Genomic DNA, 6229 nt, shown 5'->3' with positions numbered 1-6229 from the left:
ACTGAGATATGTCACCAATTTGTATAATATTTAATGAGTTCCTTGGTTTTCAATGCAGCATAGTATTCCATTGTGTGAATAGACCACAGCTTCTCTATCCATTCATTTGTTGATGGACACTTGGGTTGTTTTCAACTCTTTAAACATGGGTGTCATATATCTGCTTGGGTGGCAGTTACAGTTTCTTTAGAGTATGTTCCCAATAGTGGAATTGCTGGGTCAAATGCTATTTCTATTTCCTACTTCTAGAGCAACAGCCATATTGCTTTCCAGTGTGGTTGTATCATTTTACATTCCCACCAACAGTGACTAAGGGTTGCAGTTTCCCCACAACCTCGCCAGCGTTTGTTATTTGTTGTTCTGTTAAATTTTGCTATTCTGACTGGGGTGAGATTATATCCCATAATTGTTTTGATTTGCATCTCTCTTAGAGCTCGAGGTGTTGAACATTTCTTCATGTGTTTGTTTGTTATCTGAATGTCTTCTTTGGTGAATAGTCTGTTCATATCCTGTGTCCATTTCATAGTTGGGTTATTGATCTTTACCTTGTTGTGATGCTCAAGTATTCTATAAATTCTAGATATAAGTCCCTTATCAGACATGTCATTACCAAATATTTTCTTTCTCCAACCTATGTCCTTTGGGAGAAGCCTTTGGATTTGCATAGGGATTTGATTCTTAGAAGGTCCCATCCATCTGTTTATCTATTTTCAGGATGCTTGGAACACTGTTTATGTTGTGAATTAGGGTTTTTAGAGTTCTTTCAAGCTTTTCTTTAGTGTTTTATAGTCTTTGCTTTTAGTCCTAGGTCCTTGATCCACTTTGAGTCGGTTTTTGTATATGAAATGAGGAGTGGATCTTGTTTGAGTTTTCTACAGATAGTTTTCCAATTTTGCCAACACTATTTGTTTAAAAGGCTGTCATTTCCCCACTTAACTGATTTCATCTCCTTGTCAAAAATCATTTGACCATAGATAGATGGGTGGATTTCTGGATTCTCAATTCTATTCTGTTTTCCATGTGTCTCTCATTGTACTAGTACCACGCTGTCTTGAGCACCACAGCAATGTAGTTGGATTTGAAATCAGAAAGTGAGATTCCTCCTACCTTGTTTCTCTTTTTAAGTAGTGCTTTGATTATTCAGGGCCTCTTTCCACTCCAAATGAAATTGGAAATTGCCTTTTACATCTTGTTGAAGAGTGGAATTTGTATTTGTATTGGGATTGCACTGAATGTGTAAATTGCCTTTGGTAGTATTGCCATTTTCACAATATTGAGCAAGGTTTATTCTTCCATTTTCCCAGGTCTCTTTTTGTTTCTTGTAGTAATGTTTTGTAATTTTCTTTGAGGAGATCCTTTGTGTTTCTAGTTTGATTGAACAGTGCCAATACAAAAGAAGAAATTTAAAAGGTAATAAAACAAGTTCCAGCCCAAAAAGCATGTACCAGATAGTTTTACAAGTAAATTTTATCAAACATTTGGAGAAGAACTGTCACTAGTTCTACATAAAGTGTTTCAGAAAATAGAAAAAGATGGAATTCTCCCAGACTCATTCTATGAAGCAAACATATCCTTGATACCAAAGCCAGGTAAAGACACCACCAAAATAGAAAAATATAGGCCAATTTCTCTCATGAACATAGATGCTAAAATCCTTAAAAAAATTTTGTCCAATGGAATCCAATGATATATCAAAAAAATAATTCACCATGACCAAGTGGGATTAATAACAGGTATGCAAAGATAGTTCAACATAAGAGAAACAATTAATGTCTTCCATCACATAAGCAAAGCAAAGAAGAAGAACCACATGATCCTATCAATTGATGCAAAAAAGGCCTTTGACAAAATCCAACACCCTTTCCTCATTAAAACACTCAACAAAATAGGATTAGAGAGGAATTTCTTCAACATAGTAAAAAGTATATATACAAACCCAAGAGCCAACTTTGTTCTCAATGGGGAGAGATTAAAGGCATTCTCTTTGAGAACAGACACTAGGCAAAGATTCTACCACTTCTCCTATTCAATATTGTATTGGAAGTCTTAGTAATAGCAATAAGATAATAGAAAAAAATAAGAAGCATCCAAATTGGCAAAGAGGAGGTAAAATAATCTCTCTATGCAGATGATATGATAGTATACTTAGAAAACCCTAAAGACTCAGCAAGAAAATTACTGGACATAGTTGACCAAATCAACAAAGTGGCAGGATACATACAAAAATCAATTGGATTTCTCTACAGTGACAAAAAGAATACAGAGACGGAGCTAAGAAAAGTAACACCCTTCACAAAAAGCTAATAACAAGAGTAAATACGTGGAAGGGATTTTTTTAAAAGTTTTAGCCTAGGAATGTTGTTCTTATACTTCAAATTTATTACACAGTATCTGTAAAGATATGTTGCTAAAAATGCCTTTAACATACCTAAGATAAGCTTTATAATTATTTTTTTCATTGTCATATGACTTAATTTATAGTAATTATAAATTAAGCACATTTTTCTAACTTTTTTCTGGTTAGTTATTTGAAAGAATGTATAATCAGTAAATATTTCCTTACTTGAACAAAGTGGAGTTAATTTTTGTTAAAAATCATTACCATGTGCTATGTGGGGAGCAGTATAATTGACTTTACAAATTTCGCAGGGGTAAACTATTTCTGTCCACAGTACGAATGACAGTAAACCAATTTCATGAGGTCATGCATGCCCCCCACATGCTCTTACATTTTTCTAGTCTTCTTGACACATTGTCAGTCCTGCCAATATTGGCTTTTCCCACCCCTAGGCCTAATCTCATGTCAATTCAGGCATGGCTGACATTGCCATCCCAAAGCTTGTCCTTTATTTCATCACTTGGGAAATATCTCTTTTCTCTGGCTTTGGGAAGATTTCCATCTCTGCAGCGAGAGTTATTCAATTTATTGGTGAGAGTATCCAAACGACTTGTAGATTATTGAGACTGTCCTATACCCTTGTGGAGTGGTAGATAGCCAATCCCTTTGTAGATAGTCCTACATGCTCCATTTGAATAATCCTGCCCAGCCACAGAATCTTATCCATGCTAGAAAAGCCATTCTGAAGACAAACACCATCTTTTTTTTCTCAAATATGAACAAATTAAAATTTTATGTGATATTTAAATGTCTTGTATTATTTCACTGCTAATTATTTGAATAATTACTGTTGTAAGATAAATAGCATTCAATTAATGTTATACTGAATCCAAAATCACCATGATCTTATTTTGCTCCCATCTTAATTCTTGTAGATAATGAGGGGGAAAAGACTTGATTTGGCTATAAGTTATTAAACTCAAAACAAGATAAACTTAAAGAAAATAGATTCTTATTCCTCACTATAGAAATTGTTTTGTTCCATAAAGTAGTCACAAAATCTGGGTCACACTTATAGAGATATTGTGAATTAAGCAGGACAGGACAAGTTTCAGATTAGTTGTTTTTAAGGTCAGTATAAATCCAACTATAATCCAGGGTTGTTGTTGTTGTTGTAGTTATGTGCCGTCAAGTTGCTTGCCACTCATAGTGACCCTGTGTACAACAGCCCTAAACCCTGTTTGTGCTGTACCAATCACGCTGTCTCAAACACATCCACCCTGATTACCCCAGTCACTGAATCAATCCACCTCATTGAGGGTCTTCCCCTCCTATACTGTCTCTCCACCTTCCCAAGCATAATATCTCTCTCCAAAGACTGGTCCCTCCTTGCAACATGTCCAAAGTATATGAGATGAAGCCTCAGAATCCTTGCCTCCAAGGAGCAGCTTAGTTTAACCATCTCTAGGATGAACCTGTTTGTTTTCTAGACAATCTATGGTACATTCAATACTCTTCTCCAGCACCACAGCTCAAAGGCATCAATTCTCCTTCTATCCTTCCTAGTCATTGTCCAACTCTCTGATGCATAACAAGTGATTGCAAAGACCATAGTCTGCATCAGACGGACATTCATCTCCATTGTGACACTATTGCTCTTCAGTTCTTTGGAGAGGTCCCTAATAACAGACTTACCCATCACAATACACCTTTTAATTTCCTGGCTACTGGTGCCAAGAGTGTTGACCGTGGAGCCACGCAGACTAAAGTTGTTAACAATCTCAATCTCTTCACCATTCATCCTGATACTGGCAATTGGCCCAGTGGTAAGAATCTTTGTCTTCTTGATATTGAGCCTCAATCCATAGTGAAGGTTGCAGTCCCTGACACTCTGCCGCAAGCATTTCAGGTCCTCCTAAATTTCAGTAAACAGGGTTGTATCATCTGCATAACGCAGATTGTTGATAGATTGTCTACCAATCCTGATGCCACACTTCCCCTCATAGAACCAAGCCTCCCAGATAATTTGTTCTGCATATTGGTTGAAAAGGTATGGAAACAGGACACATCCCTAGCATATACCATTCCCAATTTTGAACTATGCAGTGATTCCTTACTCTGTTCTGACGACTGCCTCTTGGTCCAAGTATAGGTTTTACATTATAATGATCAAGTGTTCTGAGATTCCCATTCTTCTCTGAGTCCATCAAATTTTTTATGATCCACACAGTCAAACACATTTGCATAATCAATGAAACACAGATATATATTCCTCTGGTATTCCCTGCTTTCAGCTAAGATCTATCTAATATTAGCTACAATATCCCTAGTACTATGACTCCTTCTAAACCCATGCTGGACTTTCAGCAGTTCTCTGCTGATGTGCTGTTCCAGTCATTTTTGGATAATCTTCAGCATAATCTTGCTTGCATGTGATATAATGGTACTGTTCTATAATGTCCACACTCTGTTCTGTCACCCTTCTCTGGAATGGGAACAAATATAGATCTCTTCCAGTCAGTTGGCCAAGTGGTTGTTCCAGCCGGAAGTCCAGGCTGTGTTGGTGAGGACATCCAGGGCAACATCTGTTATTTGAAATATGTCATTTGGTATACCATCTATTCCTGGGGCCTTATTTTTTACTGTTTGTTTCAAAGCAGCTTGAACTTCTTCCTTCAGCGCCATAGGCTCTTGCTCATATGTTGTTTGATTAAGTTCTTCTGTGTCTGCCAATTCCTTTCGATACAGTGACTCAATATATTCTTTCCATCTTCTTTTTTTTTTTAAAAAAATATTACTTTTCTGTGTGTACCATCTAATCAGATCTGACTGGTACAAGAGGAGATAATCCCTCCTCCTCCAGCAGAGCATCTGGTGGATCCAAACCACTCAACTCTGGGATTGCAGTGCAGCTTCTTGCCACTAGGCCACCAGAGCTTGCCTCTGTCCATCTTCCTTTAATACTTCCTGAATCCTTTAATATTCTGCTTAAAACATACTTGATTATAGCAACTCGAGGTTTGAGTTTGTTCTTCAGTTCCTTGAGCTTAAGAAATGCTGAGCGAGTTTGGCCCTTTTGATTTTCTGACTCCAGCTCCCTGCACATTTCATTGTAATATTTCACTTTGTATTCCTGCCAGGGATGTGTCTTATCTCCATGCCTTTTCAACCTGTATGCAGAACAGATTATCCAAGAGCCTGGGCTCTATGAGGAGAAGAGTGGCATCAGGATTGGTGGAAGATCTATTAACAATCTGCGTTATGCAGATTACACAACCCTGCTTGTCAAAGCTGAGGAGGATCTGAAATGCTTGCTGGGGAGGGTCAAGGACTGCAGCCTTCAGTATAGATTGAAGCTCAATGTCAAGAAGACAAAGATTCTCACCACTGGACCAATTGGCAGCATCAGGATGGATGGTGAAGAGATTGAGATTGTTAACAACTTTAGTCTGCTCGACTCCACAGTCAGCACTCTAGGCACCAGTAGCCAGGAAATAAAAAAATGTATTGCAGTGGGAAAGTCTGCTGTTAGGGACCTCTCCAGGGTATCCAAGAGCAATGGTGTCACTCTGGAAGCTAAGGTGCGTCTGATACAGGCTATGGTCTTTGCAATCACTCGTTATGCATCAGAGAGTTGGACAACGACTAGGGGAGGATAGAAGGAGAATTGATGCCTTTGAGCTGTGGTGCTGGAGAAGAATAATGAATGTACCGTGCACTGCCAAGAAAACAGATTCATCCTAGAGAGGGTTAAACTGGGCTGCTCCTTGGAGACAAGGATTCTGACATATTTTGGACATGTTGTAAGAAGGGACAGGTCCTTGGAGAGGGACATCATGCTTTGGAGGGTGGAAGGACTGCGCAGGAGGGGAAGACTCTGTGAGGTGGATT

Source organism: Elephantulus edwardii, unplaced genomic scaffold (genome assembly GCF_000299155.1).
Source record: "Elephantulus edwardii isolate Elephantulus edwardi_28Jun2011 unplaced genomic scaffold, EleEdw1.0 scaffold00136, whole genome shotgun sequence".
Classification (NCBI taxonomy): domain Eukaryota; kingdom Metazoa; phylum Chordata; class Mammalia; order Macroscelidea; family Macroscelididae; genus Elephantulus; species Elephantulus edwardii.
Note: the sequence above shows the minus strand (reverse complement) of the source record.